The sequence below is a fragment of the Salvelinus alpinus genome, chromosome 10 (genome assembly GCF_045679555.1).
Source record: "Salvelinus alpinus chromosome 10, SLU_Salpinus.1, whole genome shotgun sequence".
Lineage (NCBI taxonomy): Eukaryota > Metazoa > Chordata > Actinopteri > Salmoniformes > Salmonidae > Salvelinus > Salvelinus alpinus.
The window spans coordinates 35,445,830-35,468,024 of record NC_092095.1 but is presented as its reverse complement, the minus strand read 5'-3'; the positions used below and the strand labels follow the sequence as shown (position 1 = coordinate 35,468,024).

The following is a 22,195-nucleotide window of genomic DNA, read 5'->3' as shown; positions in this document are numbered from 1 at the left end:
TCAAGTGAAATAATTTGTCTGTAAACTATTGTTGGAAAAATTACTTTTGTCATGCACAAGATGTCCTAACCGACTTGCCAAAACTATAGTTTGTTAACAAGAAATTAGTGGAGTGGTTGAAAAACAAGTTTTAATGACTCCCACCTAAGTGAATGTGAACTTCCGACTTCAACTGTACAGTGGGGAGAACAAGTATTTGATACACTGCCGATTTTGCAGGTTTTCCTACTTACAAAGCATTTAGAGGTCTGTAATTTTTATCATAGGTACACTTCAACTGTGAGAGACGGAATCTAAAACGAAAATCCAGAAAATCACATTGTATGATTTTTAAGTAATTAAATTGCATTTTATTGCATGACATAAGTATTTGATCACCTACCAACCAGTAAGATTTCCGGCTCTCACAGACCTGTTAGTTTTTCTTTAAGACACCCTCCTGTTCTCCTCTCATTACCTGTATTAACTGCACCTGTTTGAACTCGTTACCTGTATAAAAGACACCTGTCCACACACTCAATCAAACAGACTCCAACCTCTCCACAATGGCCAAGACCAGAGAGCTGTGTAAGGACATCAGGGATAAAATTGTAGACCTGCACAAGGCTGGGATGGGCTACAGGACAATAGGCAAGCAGCTTAGTGAGAAGGCAACAACTGTTGGCGCAATTATTAGAAAATGGAAGAAGTTCAAGATGACGGTCAATCACCCTCGGTCTGGGGCTCCATGCAAGATCTCACCTCGTGGGGCATCAATGATCATGAGGAAGGTGAGGGATCAGCCCAGAACTACACGGCAGGACCTGGTCAATGACCTGAAGAGAGCTGGGACCACAGTCTCAAAGAAAACCATTAGTAACACACTACGCCGTCATGGATTAAAATCCTGCAGCGCACGCAAGGTCCCCCTGCTCAAGCCAGCGCATGTCCAGGCCCGTCTGAAGTTTGCCAATGACCATCTGGATGATCCAGAGGAGGAATGGGAGAAGGTCATGTGGTCTGATGAGACAAAAATAGAGCTTTTTGGTCTAAACTCCACTCGCTGTGTTTGGAGGAAGAAGAAGGATGAGTACAACCCCAAGAACACCATCCCAACTGTGAAGCATGGAGGTGGAAACATCATTCTTTGGGGATGCTTTTCTGCAAAGGGGACAGGACGACTGCACCGTATTGAGGGGAGGATGGATGGGGCCATGTATCGCGAGATCTTGGCCAACAACCTCCTTCCCTCAGTAAGAGCATTGAAGATGGGTCGTGGCTGGGTCTTCCAGAATGACAACGACCCAAAACACACAGCCAGGGCAACTAAGGAGTGGCTCCGTAAGAAGCATCTCAAGGTCCTGGAGTGGCCTAGCCAGTCTCCAGACCTGAACCCAATAGAAAATCTTTGGAGGGAGCTGAAAGTCCGTATTGCCCAGCGACAGCCCCGAAACCTGAAGGATCTGGAGAAGGTCTGTATGGAGGAGTGGGCCAAAATCCCTGCTGCAGTGTGTGCAAACCTGGTCAAGAACTACAGGAAACGTCTGATCTCTGTAATTGCAAACAAAGGTTTCTGTACCAAATATTAAGTTCTGCTTTTCTGATGTATCAAATACTTATGTCATGCAATAAAATGCTAATTAATTACTTAAAAATCATACAATGTGATTTTCTGGATTTTTGTTTTAGATTCCGTCTCTCACAGTTGAAGTGTACCTATGATAAAAATTACAGACCTCTACATGCTTTGTAAGTAGGAAAACCTGCAAAATCAGCAGTGTATCAAATACTTGTTCTCCCCACTGTATATCAGCCCTCTGACTACAGTGAAGAGCAAGACGTGCCACTCTGTTCTGGGCCAGCTGCAGCTTAACTAGGTCTTTCCATGCAGCACTCGACCACACGACTGAGGAATAATCAAGATAAGACAAAACTAGAGCCTGCAAGACTTGCTTTTTGGAGTGTGGTGTCAATAAAGCAGAGCATCTCTTTATTACGGACATACCTCTACCTATCTTTTCAACCATTGAATCTATATGTTTTACAATCTAAGGTAGCACCAAGTCACCTCAACTTGTTTAACAGCCATACCATTCATTAACAGATTTAGCTGTCTAGAACTTAGGGAATGATTTGACCCAAACACAATGCTCTTAGTTTAAGAGATGTCAGGACCAGTTTATTACTGGCCACCCATTCCAAAACAGACTGCATCTCTTTGTTAAGGGTTTCAGTGACTTCATTAGCTTTGGTTGCTGATGCATATATGGTTGAATCATCCGCATACATGGACACACATGCTTTGTTTAATGCCAGTGGCAGTTCATTGGATAGAAGAGAAAAGAGTAGAGCGCCTAGAGAGCTGCCCTGCGTTACACCACACTTTACATGTTTGACATTAGAGAAGCTTCCTTTAAAGAAAACCCCTTGAGTTCTATTAGATAGTTCTGAATCCCCGTTATGGCAATCTGAGGTTGAAAAGCCATAACAGATAAGTTATGGTCAGTAATATCAAAGGCTGCACTGAAGGCTGCACTTCTTATTGTCACGTTCCTGACCTATTTCTGTTAGTTTGTTGTATGTGTTAGTTGGTCAGGACGTGAGTTTGGGTGGGCATTCTATGTTTTCTGTTTCTATGTTGGTTAAAGGGTTGCCTGGTATGGCTCTTAATTAGAGGCAGGTGTTTGGCGTTCCTCTAATTGAGAGTCATATTTAGGTAGGTTGTTTCACAGTGTTCGTTGTGGGTGGTTGTCTCCTGTGTCAGTGTTTGTCGCACCATACGGGACTGTTCGGTTTGTTTTGTACATCGTCATTTTGTGTAGTCTATTTTTCCCTGTTCGTGCGTTCTTCGTGTTTAATGTAAGTTCGTCGTCCAGGTCTGTCTACTCCGTTTGTTGTTTTGTTAGTTATAGTGAAGTTCGTGTTTTCGTCTTGTCTTTAATAAATATTATGTGTTCACAACCCGCTGCGCCTTGGTTCCCTCAATACTCCTCCTTTTCGGTTGAAGAGGAGGAGGACCACCGTTACACTTATCAATTTCTTTCAACCAATCATCAGTAATTTGTGTCAGTGCAGTACATGTCGAGTGCCCTTCTCTATAAGAATGCTGAAAGTCTGTTGTTAATTTGTTTACAGAGAAATAACATTGTATTTGGTCAACACACCCTTTTTTTCCAACAGTTTGCTGAGATCTGGCAGCAAGCTTATAGGTCTGCTGTTAGAACCTGTGAAGGCCCGCTTTACCACTGGAGAAAGTGCAGTAGAATGAATCACAGCAATCAAGTGACGAAATGGATGCAGAGTGATATATTTGCATGTGCGTTGTGCCCTGTGTGCCTGTACTTGTGTTCCTGTGTGTATGTCTTGTAAACAAACAGTAGTGTATAAGTGTAAGGGGAAATCCTTAATTACATTATGCACTAAACCTCTCAATAATTACATATTGCTGCACACACATTTCCAGTGAGGAATATATCAATAAATGATGCCTGTCAAGGGGGAATTTGAGTTATACAAGAGATTTCATAAGACCTGTTACTCTGGAGAATCTTACATTTAAAAAGGATTGTACAGCTTCAAATTGACGTAGAGAGATGGAGTTTAGTCTCTCCCTCTCCCTCCCCAGATTGCTAATGAGCAGTGTGATTCTCCACCCACACAGAGGCCTGTGATGAAATGCACGAGCATGACGCTACCTCTTTATGTATAGGACATCATCAGACACTACAGCAGACCAGAGGACAGAGAAAATAAATGACATTTAGGTGCAGTACAGGCACCATCATAGACACCCTCGCCTGTTTCCCAGCTCTCCTGCTCGATCAGATTGATCATCGCTTCGAAGCAGCGCGTTAGGATTGGCCAGATCTATGGCAACACTTGAAAAGACTGACCAATCAATCTGGGATAAAAGAGATTAAGTATATGTGTGCGCTTCAAATGGCATCCTATTCTCTATATAGTGTACCATAAGGCTCTGTTCAAAAGTAGTGCATTATATATGGAATAGGATGCCAATTGGGATGCAACCGACGTGAGTGAAAGAAAATCCTCAAACCTACATTCTTCCTTTTGAGTAAGCTTCTCTAGGATTCTCAAACAGATGGAAATGGATTGGAGACCAATGTTCCCTCTAAGCTGCGCGCGGGTGTGCAGCTCCCATCGGACTTCCGCACACAAGAAATATGATCCCCAGCAGATAAGCACGAGATTGAACTTCACTCAACTTTCTACAGTTTTCCCTTTTAGTTAACACTATCAACGTTTTGCTCTACTGTTGTAATCGAATTAGCCATTTAAAAAATAGTTTTTTTTAAATGTTGTACTTTTTACCCCTTTTTCTCCCCAATTTTGTGATATCCATTTGGTAGTTAGTGTTTTTTTTTGTTGTTGCTGCAACTCCCGCAAGGACTCGGGAGGGGCGAAGGTCGAGAACCGTGCTTCCTCCGAAACACAACCCAGCCAAGCCGCACTGCTTCTTGACACAATGCCAGCTTAACCCGGAAGCCAGCCACACCCATGTGTCGGTGGGAACGCCATATAGCTGGCTACCGAAGCCAGCATGCATGCGCCCGGCCGCCACAAGGAGTTTCTAAAGCGCGATGGGACAAGGACATCATAGCCGGCAAAACCCTCTCCTAACCCCGACGACACTGTGCCAATTGTGCGCCAACTCATGGGTCTCCCGGTTATAGCCGGCTGCGACACAGCCCGGGATCGAACCACTTTCAATGTAATATACTGAAACAAAATGAACTATGGAAGATTTAGTATGCAAAACTAACTGTGCAAGATATTTTCTTGTAGGCAGAGCCCATTGGAGTAGGATTATATTGCACTGACAGGCATCACTCAGGCCCATACTCTACACAGCCCGCCATAACCAATCAGAGCTTCAGGCCAATATGCAAATAGCCATTGCCATATATGGATCTGTGCCATTTACTTTGAACTGGACTGTGTTTCAGGTACAGTATGAGCGGTTCCAAGTAGATGTGCTTATTTTGAGATCAAAGTGAGAGCTGCATGTTGCCACGTGTTGTGAGAGTTTTTTTTTGTGAGTTATTAGCCCAGTTATAGTTCATTTCTAGTCAACAATAGGGGAGTGGTGGCTTCCAACAAAAGCACAAAATGTGTGCATTTCTAGACATCTTTGAAAAGTGAGTCAGGTAAAGAGATTTTTATGTCTTAAAGGGAAATTGTTGTATTTTGAGATGGTCTTGAATAAGCTAAGTAGCCAATAGGCAGAGCGTAGCGTAATTTGTCTGATTCTCTGTAATAATGGTATGGGAACCTAGATTAAAAGGTTAATGTCAATTCCTGCATGTTATTTTTTCTCCAAAAGTCTCATGGAATGTACTGTAGGCATTGAACACCACACATTGGCTGCAACTGTAGGCTGAATGATAGAACAGCTATTTCCATGTTCAAATGTTATGGGATGTGTTTTTCTCCATTGTTTTTGATGGTAGGCCACTCTGGTAGGCCTACATTATGATCAAATAACCACAGTAGCCTACTGTTTAAAACTAACTTTAAGCGGGTACAGCTTCAGTGTTCACAGTAAACGCGTGCAGGAAGTTGCACAGAAAGATGGCGCCGACAGAGATGGCAGCATCTCGACTAGCTCTTAGGAAACTTTGCAGTATTTTGTTTTTTTTATCTACATTTTTTTACATTATTATCTCAGGAAATGTTTTGTGTCATTACATACAGCCGGGAAGAACTATTGGATATTAGAGCGCTGGTAACTCACCAGAACTACAAGCATTACGACCAGGAATTCGACTTCCCTGGAGCAGATCCTTTGTTCACTCACCCCAGAGAAATGTTACTTATTCCGGAGGCCGACCCAAAACATCGCCGGCGGGGGAGAGGCACTCGAGGCAGCCTGCTGGTTCAACTTAGGAGGCACGCACCCCACCCACCGCTTCCGAGTATATTACTCGCTAATGTTCAGTCTTTGGATAACAAAGTTGATGAGCTTAGGGGCCTGGAAAATACTTTGTTTCACGGAAACATGGCTCTCTCGGGATACTCTGTCGGAGTCGGTAAAGCCAGCAGGATTCTCAGTACATCCAATCAAACTTTATTTGTCACATACGCCAAATACAACAAGTGTAGATTTTACCGTGAAATGCTTACTTACAACCCCTTAACCAACAGTGCAGTTCAAGAAGAGTTAAGAAAATATTTACCAAGTAGACTAAAATAAAAAGTAACACAATAAGAATAACAATAATGAGGTTATATACACGGGGCACCGGTACTGAGTCAGTGTGCGGGGGTACAGGTTAGTTGAGGTAATTTGTACATGTAGGTGGGGGTGAAGTGACTATGCATAGATAATAAACAGCGAGTAGCAGCAGTGTACAAAAGGGAGGGGGGAGGTCAATGTAAATTGTCCGGTGGCGATTGTATTAATTGTTCAGCAGTCTTATGGCTTGGGGGTAGAAGCTGTTGAGGAGCCTCTTGGTCCTAGACTTGGCGCTCCATTACCGCTTGCCATGCAGTAGCAGAGAAAACAGTCTATAACTTGGGTGATGGAGTCTCTGACAATTTTATGGGCTTTCCTCTGACACCGCCTATTATATAGGTACTGGATGGCAGGAAGCTTGGCCCCAGTGATGTACTGGGCCGTACGCACTACCCTCTGTAGTGTCTTACGGTCAGATGCCGAGCAGATTCCATACCAGGTGGTGATGCAACCGGTCAGGATGCTCTCGATGGTGCAGCTGTAGAACCTTTAGAGGATCTGGGGACCCATGCCAAATCTTTTCAGTCTCCTGATGGGGAAAAGGTTTTGTCGTGCCTTCTTCACAACTGTCTTGGCATGATAGTTTGTTGGTGATGTGGACACCAAGGAACTTGAAACTCTCGACCCGCTCCACTACAGTCCCGTCAATGTTAATGGGGGCCTTAGTCTTAGTCTTGCTCACATTGAGGGAGAGGTTGTTATCCTGGCACCCCACTGGCAGTTCTCTGACCTCCTCTCTGACCTCCCAATAGGCAGTCTCATCAGGCCTATCACTGTTGTGTCGTCAGCAAACTTAATGATGGTGTTGGAGTCGTGTTTGGCCACGCAGTCGTGTGTGAACAGGGAGTACAGGAGGGGGCTAAGTACACACCCCTGAGGGGCTTCTGTGTTAAGGATCAGCGTGGCAGACATGTTGTTACCTACTCTTACCACCTGGGGGCGGCCCGTCAGGAAGTCCAGGATCCAGTTGCAGAGGGAGGTGTTTAGTCCCAGAGTCCTTAGCTTAGTGATGAACTTCATGGGCACTATGGTGTTGAACGCTCACTCTCACATACGTGTTCCATTTGTCCAGGTGAGAAAGGGCAGTGTGGAGTGCGATTGAGATTGCATCATCTGTGGATCTGTTGGGGTGGTATGCGAATTGGAGTGGGTCTAGGGTGTCCGGGAGGATGCTGTTGATGTGAGTCATGACCAGCCTTTCAAAGGACTTCATGGCTACCGACGTGAGTGCCACGGGGCGGTAATCATTTAGGCAGGTTACAATCGCTTCCTTGAGCACAGGGACTATGGTGGTCTGCTTGAAACAGGTATTACAGACTCGGTCAGGGAGAGCTTGAAAATGTCAGTGAAGACACTTGCCAGTTGGTCCGCGCATGCTTTGAGTACACGTCCTGGTAATCCGTCTGGCCCAGCGGCTTTGTGAATGTTGACCTGTTTATAGGTTTTGTTCACATCGGTTACCGATGGTGTTATCACACAGTCATCCAGAACAGCTGGTGCTCTCATGCTTCAGTGTTTCTTGCCTCGAAGCGCGCATAAAAGGAATTTAGCTCGCCTGGTAGGCTTACTTCACCGGCAAGCTCGCGTCTGGTTTTCCCTTTGTAGTCCGTAATAGTTTCAAGCCCTGCCACATCCGACGAGTTTCAGAGCCGGTGTATTACAATTCAATCTTAATCCTGTATTGACGCTTTGCTTGTTTGATGGTTCGTCTGAGGGCATAGCGGGATTTCTTATAAGCGTCCGGATTACTCTCCCACTCCTTGAAACTTTTATACATCGCCCAGACAGGAATAAATCTCTCCGGGAAGCAGAAGGGCGGAGGGGTGTGTTTCATGATTAACGACTTATGGTGTAAATCTAGGAACATACAGGAACTCAATTACTTTTGTTCACCCAACCTAGAATTCCGCACAATTACACGGCGAACATATTATCTCCCAAGAGAATATCCCTCCGTCATCGCCACGGGCGTATACATCCCACCTCATGCCGAAACCTCGACGGCCCTCAAAGAACTTCACTGGACTTTATGCAAACTGGAAACCACATATCCTGAGGCTGCATTTATTGTAGCTGGGGATTTTAACAAAGCAAATCTGAGGACTAGGCTGATGAAGTTCTATCAACATATTGACTGTCCTACTCGCGCTACTAAGACTCTCAACCATTGCTATTCAAACTTCCGGAATGCTTACAAGGCCCACCCCCGCCCTCCTTTTGGAAAATCTGACCATGACTCCATCTTGCTCCTCCGGTCCTATAGGCAGAAACAAACAGGAAGTGCCCGTACTTTGTACTATTCAACGCTGGTCTGACCAATCGGAATCCAAGCTTCAGGATTGTTTTGATCACGTGGACTGGGATATGATCTGGGTAGCTTGCGAAAAGAATCGAGACGTATACACAGATACAGTGACAGAGTTTATAAGGAAGTATATAGGAGATGGAGTACCCAAAACCTACCCTAACCAGAAAATGTGGAAAGCGCGAACCACTTCATTTAACCATGGCAAGGCGACTGGTAATATGGCAGAAAATAAACAGTGTAGTTTTTCACTCCGCAAGGCAATCAAACAAGCTAAACATCAGTATAGAGAGAAAGTGGAGTCGCAGTTCAACGGCTCAGGGACTACAGACCATCCCGGACTAGAAAAGGAAAACCAGCCACGTCGCCGAGACTGACGTCTTGCTTCTGGACAGGCTAAACACATTCTATGCTCGCTTTGAGGATAACACAGTGCCACCTACGCGGTCCGCTACCAAGGACTGTGGGCTCTCCTTCTCCGTGGCCGACGTGAGTAAAATGTGTTAACCTTCGCAGACGGCATCCCTAGCCGCGTCCTCAGAGCATGCGCAGACCAGCTGGCTGGTGTGTTTACGGGCATATTCAATCTCTCCCTATCCCAGTCTGCTGTCCCCACATGCTTCAAGATGGCCACTATTCTTCCTGTACACAAGAAGGCAAAGATAACTGAACTTAATGACTATCGCCCCGTAGCACTCACCTCTGTCATCATGAAGTGCTTTGAGAGACTAGTCAAGGATAATATCACCTCTACCTTACCTGCCACCCTAGACCCACTTTAATTTGCCTACCGCCCCAATAGATCCACAGACGATGCAATCGCCATCACTCTGCACACTGCCCTATCCCATCTGGACAAGAGGAATACCTATGTAAGAATGCTGTTTATTGACTATAGCTCAGCATTCAACACCATAGTACCCGCCAAGCTCATCATTAAGCTCGAGGCCCTGGGTCTGAACCCCACTCTATGCAACTGAGTCCTGGACTTCCTGACGGGCCGCTCCCGGGTGGTGAAGGTAGAAAACATCACCACTGGTGCCCCACAAGGGTGCCTAGCCCCCTCCTGTACTCCCTGCTCACCCATGACTGCGTGGCCAAGCACGCCTCCAACTCAATCATCAAGTTTGCAGACGACACAGCAGTAGTAGGCTTGATTACCAACGATGACGAGACAGCCTACAGGGAGGAGGTGAGGGCTCTGGGAGTGTTTTGCCTAGAAAACAACCTCTCACTCAACGTCAACAAAACAAAGGAGATGATCGTGGACTTCAGGAAACAGCAGAGGGTGCACCCCCTATCTACATCAACAGGACCGCAGTGGAGAAGGCGGAAAGCTTCAAGTTCCTTGGCGTACACATCACTGACAAACTGAAATGGACCACCCACACAGACAGTGTCGTGAAGAAGGCGCAACAGCACCTCTTCAACCTCAGGAGGCTAAAGAAATTTAACTTGTCACCTAAAACCCACAAACTTTTACAGATGCACAATTGCAAGCATCCTGTCGGGTTGTATCACTGCCTGGTACGGCAACTGCACCTCCCGCAACCGCAAGGCTCTCCAGAGGGTGGTGCGGTCTGCTGAAACTCATTACCGGGGGCAAACTACCTGCCCTCCAGGACACCTACAGCACCCGATGTCACAGGAAAGCCAAAAAGATCATCAAAGGACATCAACCACCCGAGCCACTGCCTGTTCACACCGCTATCATCCAGAAGGTGAGGTCAGTACAGGTGCATCAAAGCTGGGACCGAGAGACTGTTAAACAGGTTCTATCTCAAGGCCATCAGACTGTTAAACAGCCATCACAAGCACATTAGAGGCTGCTGCCTATAGGCATAGACTAGAAATCACTGGCCACTTTAAGGAATGGGACACTAGTCACTTTAATAATGTTTACATATCCCATATGTATATACTGTGTTCTATACTATTCTACGGTCTCTTAGTCACTTAATAATTTTTTACATTTCTTTCATTACTCATCTCATATGTATATACTCTATTCTATACTATTCTACTGTAACTTAGTCCGTTACGCTCTGACATCGCTCGTCCATATGTATATAGTCTAATTCATTCCTACTTAGATTTGTGTGTATACTGTATGTTGTGTAATTTGTTAGATATTACTTGTTAGATAGTACTGCACTGTCGGAGCTAGAAGCACAAGAATTTCGCTACACCAGCAATTACATCTGCTAATCACGTGTATGTGACCAATACAATTTGATTGGAATTTCCTCAACATTCAAGTTTGCGCTCTGCAGACCTGAAATTTGCTCAGTGCCAAATTGTTTGGGGAGGGAACATTAATGGAGACTGAAAGCAAAAGTGAATTACGTCTGAGTGAGGTTTAATAATTGGCGGGCATGGTGTTTGTTAGCATTTGATTGGTCCTGACTTGCGATCCTTCTCGTTTCTGCATCCCAAATGGTACCCTATTCCAAACATAAAGCACTACTTTTGACCAGAGCTCTCTGGATTATATATGGAATTGGGTGCCATTTTGGACTCCGTCTATGTTCTCACTCAATCAGTGAGCACACTTCTTACTCTAACAAAAATATGTGCGTGCCTTTTAAAATACCAGCTGCTAGTAATTTAGCTACAAGCTGCATAGCAGGCATGATTTGCATGGAGATCATTGGCCTTGTCTGCTGACTGTTGGTTTTGGTGACTGATCTCACTGCAGCCTTGCACAGCCTGTCACCTAAAAGTCAGAATCTTTCTTTAAAGGCACAATCTGTGCCTTTATCAGTTCTAGTGCAGCTCTATAGGAGTTAGACACTTTGTCATTGTTAGACACTTCTTTGTCACGTCTTCTTCTTTGACCATCCCTGGTCTTCATGCTAAGTCCTAGCATTAGACGTCCTTGGTGTTGAGGGGATGGAATAGCAGATAGTGGTCCGCCCATCCGCCCCCTGCTCAGCAGGTAGGGTGGCAAGCCGTGGGATGCAGACACAGGTCAAGGCCAGGTCACAGAGCCTCAATGGTGGGATGCTTTACCAATGACAAGGTTGTATTGTGAAATATGTACATTTCCTTGGTAGCTGTTTAATTCTGTCAACTACAAGTGTATAGATTTTTACTAGTGGTGTAAATAAATTCAATTAAAATAAATACTAGTGGTCATAGTTAGGGTTGCATATTTTGGGGAATATTCAGAGGTGGAAACTTTCCTTGGGAATTAATGGGAATATATGGGAATTAACAGAATATATGCAAATTAATATTAATACCATTTAAATGTAGATGTAAAAAAATAATACATATAGTTACGAATTTAACTTTAAATGAGTTGACTCTTCACATGGGATGATGTCACTGAACAACAAAATATAATATTGAATGATCCCCAATGATCCATTGCAACTCCCAAAAACCTTTTCAACATACATCTGTAAAATGATAGTCTAGAAACTAAAGCTTTGGTTGTCTTCCTCTCAGGCTTCCATGTTTTGTCCCTGGACCTCCTCAATGTCCACCTCTTGAACATCAGACTCTGAGATATCATCTTCACTGTCACTTTCCAACCTTGTTGAGGATGGCTTGTTGTCAGGCTCAAAAAGCCAGAAATTTGCCTGGATGGCAACCAATTTTTCAACACTTGTATTGGTCAGCCTGTTGCATGCTTTGGTGTGTGTGTTCCCAAACAAGCACCAGTTGCACTCTGAGGCGGCTGATGGTAGGATTTGCAGGATGATGGAGGCAACAGGGGAAAGAGCCTCAGATCCACAAAGTCCCTTCCACCAGGTGGCTGATGAGATATGTTGGCACGACTGCCATATTGCATCTTCGTCCCAAAGCCTTTCCTTGGAAGTGTACTTCGCCAGACTCTCAAGAACCTTGCCCTCATCCAGGCCAAAGTGGCGAGACACGATACTGATGACACTATAGGCCTTGTTGATCTCTGCACCAGACAGGATGCTCTTGCCAGCATACTTGGGGTCCAACATGTACGCTGCAGCGTGAATGGGCTTCAGGCAGAAGTCGTCATGCTTTTTGATTTATTTCAGAACTGCAGTTTCCTCTGCTTGCAGCAATAGTGAAGTGGGCAAGGCAGTACGAATTTCTTCTCTTACATCTGCAAGCAGTCTGAACATCAGACAGGATGTCATTGACTCTCTCAATCCATGCAATGGCTACGGCTATAGGTTTCAGGAGTTTCAGGCTGCTTACCACCCTCATATGGCCGTTTCTTGGAGAGACTTCCTCCCCTCCAGGAGACTGTCAAACATGATGACAACATCACCCCAGTGGGTGTTGCTGGGCAGCTTCAATGTGGTGCTCTTATTCTTCTCACTTTGCTTTGTAGATTGCTGCTATCACTTGATGACCCTTCACATACCTAACCATTTCCTTGGCTCTCTCATAGTGTATCCGTTTTTTTCAGTGCCATGATGTCATTGAGGAGCAGATTCAATGCATGAGCAACAGAGCCAATAGGTGTGTTGTGAGGGTAGGACTCCTCCACTTTAGACCAAGAGGACTTCATGTTCGCAGCATTGTCTGTCACCAGTGCAAATACCTTCTGTGGTCCAAGGTCATTGATGACTGCTTCAGCTCATCTGCAGTGTAGAGACCGGTGTGTCTCTTATCCCTTGTGTCTGTGCTCTTGTAGAATACTGGTTGAGGGGTGGAGATGATGTAGTTAATTATTCCTTGCCCACGAACATTCGACCACCCATCAGAGAGGATTGCAATACAGTCTGCTTTCTCTATGATTTGCTTGACCTTCACTTGAACTCTGTTGAACTCTGCATCCAGCAAATGAGAAGATAAAGCATGTCTGGTTGGAGGGATGTATGCTGGGCGAAGAACATTCAGAAATCTCTTCCAATACACATTGCCTGTGAGCATCAGAGGTGAACCAGTTGCATACACAGCTCGAGCAGGACATTCATCAGCATTTCTATGACTACGTTCCTCCATTGAGTCAAAAGAACTTCTGATTCCAGGAGGACCATGAGCTGTTGCTATCGATAAGGTGTCTGATTCATAATTTTCACCTCGAATAGAAGTAGAGGGACTTTTGTCAGAGGTTGCTTGTTGCATTCTTCACATATAATTTTGCACAGTATTTGCAACTTTACACAACTTTTCCTTCTACATTAGCTGCATGGAAATGTGTCCACACATCAGATAGTGCCCGTGGCATTTTCCTGTAAAAATTAGGGGGAATTATAAAAAAAATACAATTCCATGTACAGATAAATAGTTAAGCAGTTAGATTAAACAACTCCTTTGTAAGATAAATGTTTAAAAATGGAACCTGTATGGAAACAGGTGAATTAACACTCCTCAGTTAGCAGGCTCAAGCAAGCTAAAACAGACATGGTAGAAAAACCTAACTAGCAGAAATTGTTACCAAGTTAGAAATGATTTAAACACACTTTGCTGTAGGCTACTATTTACTAGTTAACAAACAATCATGTATGTCATATAAAATATTTTCACCCCACTCAGTATTGTAATCAAAACTTAGAAAGCATGTAGTCCTTGGCTCAGACAGTGTAGTAGTGTGGGCTCAATAGCATCTCAATACCGTCCCAGATCTTGAGAATCAGCTGTACATGTGATGGAAGAGTGCACTGCACAAGTGATGGAAGAATGCATTGTGCATGCAGAGGGTTGCAATTCCATTGAATTGGGTATAGTTTAACCAAAATATGCCACAAGACTTAGAATTGCCTTATGTGTATCCCACAAAAACGGTTCACTGTCATAAGCAAACTTTTTTTAATGAATTTAAGCAAAATTCCCCAAATCCCCGGGCTTAACTTCCCATGGAAAATTTACGGAAATTTTCTGGAAAGTTTCTGACCCTTTGCAACCCTATTCATAGCCTACTACACTATATAGCGATAGTAGCAGCCGTTAGCAGTAGCTATACTTTATGTGAAGATGTAAACACAGTGTTTTGAGTCGAGAGTGACAGAGACTCAGACAGATGAGATTCCTCTCCCGTGTTCTGTCTCTCTTCTGTCACCCAGCGTCAGCGCGCAACTGTAGGGGAGGATCTGAATTTCACGCTCTGCTGGGCTGCCTAACACACACAACACTTAAAGACAAGAACGGAAATGGAGACTAGTGAGAGGGAATCATTAAAAGGATCAACATGTGTATTCATAAATTAATAAACAAACTGGTAAATACATGAATGGAAAAACCCAATAGCACATTTGCAAGTGAATATGTAACATAGTAAATGCACACAAATGGTGGCCATTCACCTTTTGTAGTGTAGTTCTATTGAGGCATTCTATAGGCTTAGCCAATTACAATGTGTTGCACTATGGTATCTAATCCGAAATAAATTGTAGGTGGCAGACAAAAATCTTTTGAGACTTAAGTTTCGGAAGTCACTCTCCGTGTACTGCTCCTTCCTGTTAGTTGATTGCAGCGCTCACATGTGCAGGACTTTGAATAATTCATCACTATGCAAAAAAATTGAAATCTATCTGAAGGGAAAATGACTGTGACCCTCTATGCAAAATGAGAGCGAGAGATTGAAGGCGAGAAATGAGAGAGGAGAGAATGGTAGGGGAGAGGAGGAGAGAGAGAAAAAAACGCTTTACATAAAAGTCGGGAAATCACTGCCTTTGAAAAAATAAGCATATGTTTCGGTGTGATACGGAATTAGGGCTGTATTCATGAATCTATTCAGGCACAATCAATGCAAGCGCGATTCATAAAAGATGACATAAATTTGACCTGTGCGCTGGGACTTCTGGGCTGCCCAGTGAGTCTGAGCCGAGTGGAGATGGCCGTTTGGACTCTTTAAAGTCTTGATGGCTACCGATGGGACCTGGATCAGACCTTTGCCCCCAGCTGCATTAACCCCTCAAGCCCCAGCTATACTACACCAACACTGAGTCAGCACAACCAGGCCTAAGCCTGCCTCCCTGCTTTTCTGGCTGCCTAGCTCCATGCATAATCTCCACACTGTACAGCTATGGGCTCAGATCCATTATTCAAATTTCAGGATTTGTTTACAGTGCATTTTATTATGTTCCCATACTATGGGATATCTTGACTTTCGAGGGCTTTAATGTTATGGTCTATGCTGGAGTACTGTAAGTCAATTTGCTATGAATTAAGGGGGCGCTGAGCACACTTATCATTCTGTTTACTTGTCAATGTCCCTCTGTGTTTCACTACTGTCTCCCTCTCTGTCTGCTGCGTACTGACCCACATCTATACTGAACAAAAATATAAATTCAACATGCAACAATTTGAATGATTTTACTAAGTTACAGTTCATATAACAAAATCAGTTAATTGACAGAAATAAATTAGGCCCTAATCTATGGATTTCACATGACTGGGCAGGGTTTCAGCCATGGTTGGGCCTGGGAGGGCATAGGACCACCCACTTGGGAGCCAGGTCCAGCCAATCAGAATTAGTTTCCCCCCCAAAAGGCTTTAATACGGACATAAATACTCCTCAGTTTCATCAGATGTCTGGGTGGCTGGTCTCAGACGATCTCGCAGGTAAAGGATGGGGAGATCCTGGGATGGCGTGGTTTCAAGTGGTCTGCGGTTGTGAGGCTGGTTGGACGTACTGCCAAATTCTCTAAAATGACGTTGGAGGCGGCTTATGGTAGAGAAATGAACAATCAATTATCTGGCAACAGCTTTGGTGGACATTCATGCAGTCAGCATGCCAATTGCACGCTCCCTCAAAACTTGACACATCTGTGGCATTTTGTTGTGTGAAAGAAATGCACATTTTAGTGTCCCAGCACAAGTGCACCTGTGTAGTGATCATGCTGTTTAATCAGCTTCTTGATATGCCACACCTGTCAGGTAGATGGATTATCTTGGCAAGGATAAATGCTCATTAACAAGGATGTAAACAAATTTGAGAGAAATAAGCTTTTTTGTGCGTATGGGAAATGTTATTTGGGATCTTATTTCAGCTCATGAAACATGGAACCAACACTTTACATGTTAACATTTTCATTTTTGTTCAGTATAGATCAAAATATTGCGATATGAAGATAGTCTGACACGCACACACACACACACACATGGCATGACCGCTTTTGCCTGATTGTTTGAGGCAGCTGTTGTGGTGATGAAAAGAGGCGAGTCAGAAAGAGGATTAGCAAGGCTGTGAAAAAGCAGAGAATTATTGACAGAAAAGGGGGATTTAGATTTAGCCTTTCCAACAAGCTTCTCCACAGACAGACCCTCTTCTATGATGACTCAGTAAGACCCAGTAAGTTCATTTTAGAGTTAGTCCCAAATGGCACCCTATTCCCTATTTAGTCCACTACTTTTGACCAGGGCTATGGTGCACTAAATATGGTATAGGCTGTAATTTGGGATGCAGATTAGACTGACATTGCACTACTTTGGAAACTCACTGTCTGTCTTTACAGACCCCCTCACCAAGGGGGGCATTTTCTATAAGACCTTATCCCATCAGTGAAAATGATGTCAACCATTGGAAAAACTCAATAAACTTATTGGCAAAACTCACAGGGTGATGGGACAAAATGAGTACTATGATTCGCTAATATTACACTGTCAAACAGAGACGAATACTGCATAACTCTACATGGAGAAAATGCCAAAACAAAAATCTCATTCTAAATATATCCAAATATCTGGTGATTAAAATAATTCCAGATTTGTATAAATCTTTGGTGATTAAAATAGGATGACATTAAGAATCCAGTGCACCAGTCCTGTAAGTCTATTTTAACTGCAGATGAGAAGAGTCAGCAACGTCAAATCAGTGGTTTAATCATATAAAGAATTGTACTGTACCATTTTGATGTGGGTAGAGAAAGCTTGATGGACACAAAGAAAGCTTTGTTGTAGAGCGTTTAACACAAAATCCGGGGAGGGGCCAGCTGAGTATAAGACTGTATCATCTGCATATAAAGGGGTGAGAGAGTTTCCTACTACCTGTGCTATGTTGTTGATGTAAATTGAGAAGAGCGTGGGGCCTAGGATCGAGCCTTGGGGTACTCCCTTGGTGACAGGCAGTGGTTGAGAAAGCAGATGTTCGGACTTCCTATACTGCCCTTTTTGAGAGGGGTAGTTAGCAAACCAGGCCAAACGCCCCTTGGAGACACCAATACTCCTTATCCGACCCACAAAAATGGAATGGTCTACCGTATCAAAAGCTTTGGCCAAGTCAATAAAAATAGCAGCACAACATTGCTTAGAATCAAGGGCAATGATGACATTTAGGACCTTTAAGGTTGCAGGGACACATCCATAACCTGGGCGGAAACCAGATTGCATACCAGAGAGATTACTATAGACATCAAGAAAGACAGTCAGTTGATTATTGACTATGTTTTCCCAACACTTTTGATAAACTGGGCAAGATATAAATGTGGCTATAACAGTTAGGATCAGCTTGATCTCCCCTTTAAATTTAAGGACACACCGTGGCTGCCTTCAAAGCAATAGGAACCACCCCAGAGAGGGGAAACAGGTTAAAAATGTCAGTGATAGGCTCTGTGATGATAGGGGCAGCAACCTTAAAGAAGAAAGAATTTAAACCATCTGACCCAGATGGATTTTTGGGGTCAAGTTTAAGGAGCTCCTTTAGCACCTCAGACTCAGTGACCATCTGCAGGGAGAAACTGTGTAGCGGGGCAGGAGGAAAAGAGGGAGGAGCATCACACGGAACCCAAACCGGCTGCACGCGTGCGCTATCGTGCATAAATTTATTTTGTCCCCCACACCAAACGCGATCATGACATGCAGGTTAAAATATCAAAAACTCTGAACCAATGACATTAATTTGGGTACAGGTCGAAAAGCATTAAACATGTATGGCAATTTAGCTAGTTAGCTTGCACTTGCTAGCTAATTTGTCCTATTTAGCTAGCTTGCTGTTGCTGGGATATAAACATTGAGTTGTTATTTTACCTGAAATGCACAAGGTCCTCTACGACAATTAATCCACACATAAAACGGTCAACCGAATCGTTTCTAGTCATCTCTCCTCCCAGGCTTTTTCTTCTTTGAACTTATATGGTGATTGGCATCTACACTTTCATAGTATTACCATGACAACCGGCAAAACAGTTCGTCTTTCAATCACCCATGTGGGTATAACCAATGAGGAGATGGCACGTGGGTACCTGCTTCTATAAACCAATGTGGAGATGGGAGAGGCAGGACTTGCGGCGCGATCTGTGTCAGAAATAGGAATGACTTCTATTTTAGCCCTTGGCAACACAGACGCTCGTTGGCGCGCGTGAGCAGTGTGGGTGCAATAACTGAATAACATATATTCCTAAATTTATTTTGCAACGCTCGCGCATGCGACGCGAGTAGTAGTCAGGGTAGTCAGGGTATCAGGGCTAGTCGCATTAGGAGGGCTGGGAGATAAGGAAGTGTTGGACGGGCAAGGAGGTATGGCTTAGTCAAATAGGAATCCTGACTTAATGAAGTGATGATTAAAGAGCTCAGCCATGCGCTCCTTGTCAGTAACAACCACATCATCAACATTAATGGACATGGGCAGCTGTGAGGAGGAGGGTTTATTCTCCAGGTCTTTCACCGTTGTCCAGAACGTCTTGGGGTTAGACCCACAGAAAGAGAACTGCTCCTTAAAGGAACTAACTGGCCTTCTGGATAGCCTCATTTGCCAGTCAGCTGGAGTAATTGTCTTTCGCCAAATGGTAGAGTAACTCTACCAGATCACAGTCGAACCAGTGGCTGAACCAGTCTTTATGTGGTCATGTTTGTTAATAATACCACTGAAAATATAAAAAGTAAGTTCAAAGCATCCTCGACAGAGGGGATCAAGCTGATTCTATACCAATTTACAGTGGCCAGGTCATGAAGGTGCCACTAGTGTTGATCAAAGCCTCGAGTAATGAACCTATTTTTGACACAATTGGCTGGAACTGCTCAATGCTTCAGGAAGCTTCGTTTCCCCATCACTAACTACAGGGCAAAACAGATCAAAAGGCTAGCCACTCAACCATTAAAGGTCAATTTATTCGTTTTTTCCCAAAATCATAGTTTATAATGTTCAAAAAAGTTACAATTGAATCCATAATTAATTTTAAAAATCCAAATAATAAACAGTTAAAGCAATAAGTCATCAATTCAAATTAGGCAAACCATATGTTCATCCAAACAAAAACAATCAAAAATGAATCTGAAAAATCTGTCAGTCCATTCAGTCCGTCAGGCCACAATGTGTATGTGTTGGGGGAGGGGAAGGGGTGGGGTCTGTATTCAGTAATATACTGTATTCAGTTCATACAGTATCATAATGTTGATTAATACAGTAAGTTACTGATAAAATTACAAAGACGGCGAACAGTGTGGAGTCACATCAGTGTTTAATCAACCAAACTTTACTCAAACCGTTGAAACTACGGAAACTATGACATGAAGCTCAACATCTGTTGAGTCTTACTAATGAGTGCAGCACTGAGCCATCATGTACAGTAGAGAAAGAGTATATTTGTAATGTAAATGCAGGGCTTTGAGTTTTGGTCTGGAGCTGTCAGCCCCCAAACTGGTGTAGCAGACCTCTGAAGGGCACACGTAATTAATTCACACACTCTAATGTGAAATCCATACACTCACTGACAAGAATTAATTTGGCTCCAGGAGGTGTGTGAATGTATGTGTATTGGGGGGGGGGGGGGGGGGGGGGGTTGCAGATTTGAAGCCCATCTCCTTCTAACACCTGTCTGCATCCCAAATAGCACCCGATCCCCTATAATGTGCGTCAAAGGTAGTGCACTATATAGGGAAGAGGGTGCCATTTGGGATGTACACAGTGCCACCTCAGTGCTTAGCCCAGTACAAGTGATGTAATGAAGAGGGCCATAGTGGGAAGGGAAATGAGTCTGCGGGGGGGGGGGGAACAGGATCAGAGAAAGAGATATAATTACAGTTTAAAGAGTCACTGGCAGTTTAATCAGCATGTCATTTGTTCTGGGATTGGATGAAACTGAAACGTACACTCGGACACGAATGCACGCACACATCACTGTTCCGGCCGGTGACGGGTGGACTTTAATCAGGGGGTGAGTGTTCGAGTGCATGGATGTGATTTCCCTGGTGATTCAGGGTATTGTGTGAGTCTGTCATTTCCACATTGTCTTCTCCCAGACATGGTGCATCAGACACCAGGGAGAGGAGTGCAGGGCAGAGGAGAGGAGAGCAGAGGAGAGGCACACTCAAGGAGCACTACTAATAGCCAGCATTGTCCCAGCCAGACCCTCCCCATACCCCTGTCACAATCCCCTTCTCCCCCCACATTTCCTCTCCTTGTATCTAAGATTTAATTAAAGGATGATTTCCCACTTTTAAGGCCGTTCCTCACACCCTTTGCATATGCTTTCCTACTGATGAGGAATGTTGTACAGTATTTTATTGCCGTGTCTTCTATTGAATGGCAGTTAGGTAATGGCAGTCTGCTTTACTGCTCAAAACGAAAGAAGTCACAGCCTGTAGAAAATTAGTCTGCATCTCTGAGACTGCATCTCAAATGGCACCCTATTCCCTTTATAGGGAACTACTTTTGATCAGAGCCCTGGTTAAACGTAGTGCACTAAATATGGAAGGGGAGAGGAGAATACCATAGTCCCTGTGCCCAAGAACACTAAGGTAACCTGCCTAAGTGACTACCGACCTATAGCACTCACGTCAATAGCCATGAAATACTTTGAAAGGCTGGTCATGGCTCACATCCGCACTATTATCCCAGAAACCCTAGACCCACTCCAATTTGCATACCGCCCCAACAGATCCACAGATGATGCAATCTCTATTGCACTCTATTGCACATACTGCCCTTTCACACCTGGACAAAAGGAACAGCTATGTGAGAATGCTATTCACTGACAACAGCTCAGCATTCAACACCATAGTGCCCTCAAAGCTCGTCACTAAGCTAAGGACCCTGGGACTCAACACCTCCCTCCGCCCCCAGGTGGTAAGGGTAGCAAACAACACATCCGTCACGCTGATCCTCAACACGGGGGCCCCTCAGGGGTGCTTGCTCAGTCCCTTCCTGTAATCCCTGTTCACTCATGACTGCACGGCCAGGCACGACTCCAACACCGTCATTAAGTTTGCTGATGACACAACAGTGGAAGGGAGGAGGTCAGAGTTCTGACCGTGTGGTGCAAGGACAACAACCTCTCCCTCAACGTGATCAAGACAAAGGAGATAATTGTGGACTACAGGAAAAGGAGGACCGAGCACGCCCCCATTCTCATCGACGGGGCTGTAGCGGAGCAGGTTGAGAGCTTCAAGATCCTTGGCGTCCACATCACCAACAAACTAACATGGTCCAAGCACACCAACTAGCAACTGCTCAGCCTCCAACCACAAGACACTACAGAGGGTAGTGCGTATGGCCCAGTAGATCACCGGGGCCAAGCTTCCTGCCATCCAGGACCTCCATACCAGGCAGGGTCAGAGGAAGGCCCTAAAAATTGTCAAAGACTCCAGCCACCCTAGTCATAGACTGTTCTCTCTGCTACCGCACGGCAAGCGGTACCGGAGCGCCAAGTCTAGGTCCAAGAGGCTCCTAAATAGCTTCTACCTCCAAACCATAAGACTCCTGAACAGCTAATCAAATGGCTACCCAGACTATTTGCATTGCCCCCCCCCCCCCCCCCCCTCTGGAACACTGCCGCTACTCT

The 22,195-nt window shown here is 44.4% G+C and overlaps 1 protein-coding gene across 5 annotated transcripts in view; it reads left to right on the top strand.

Moving 5' to 3' along the window:
* Window positions 1-22,195, top strand: part of LOC139532002 (disks large-associated protein 1-like) — a 282,607-nt gene that overhangs the window by 75,004 nt on the left and 185,408 nt on the right. The gene's annotated exons all lie outside the window — the stretch shown is intronic.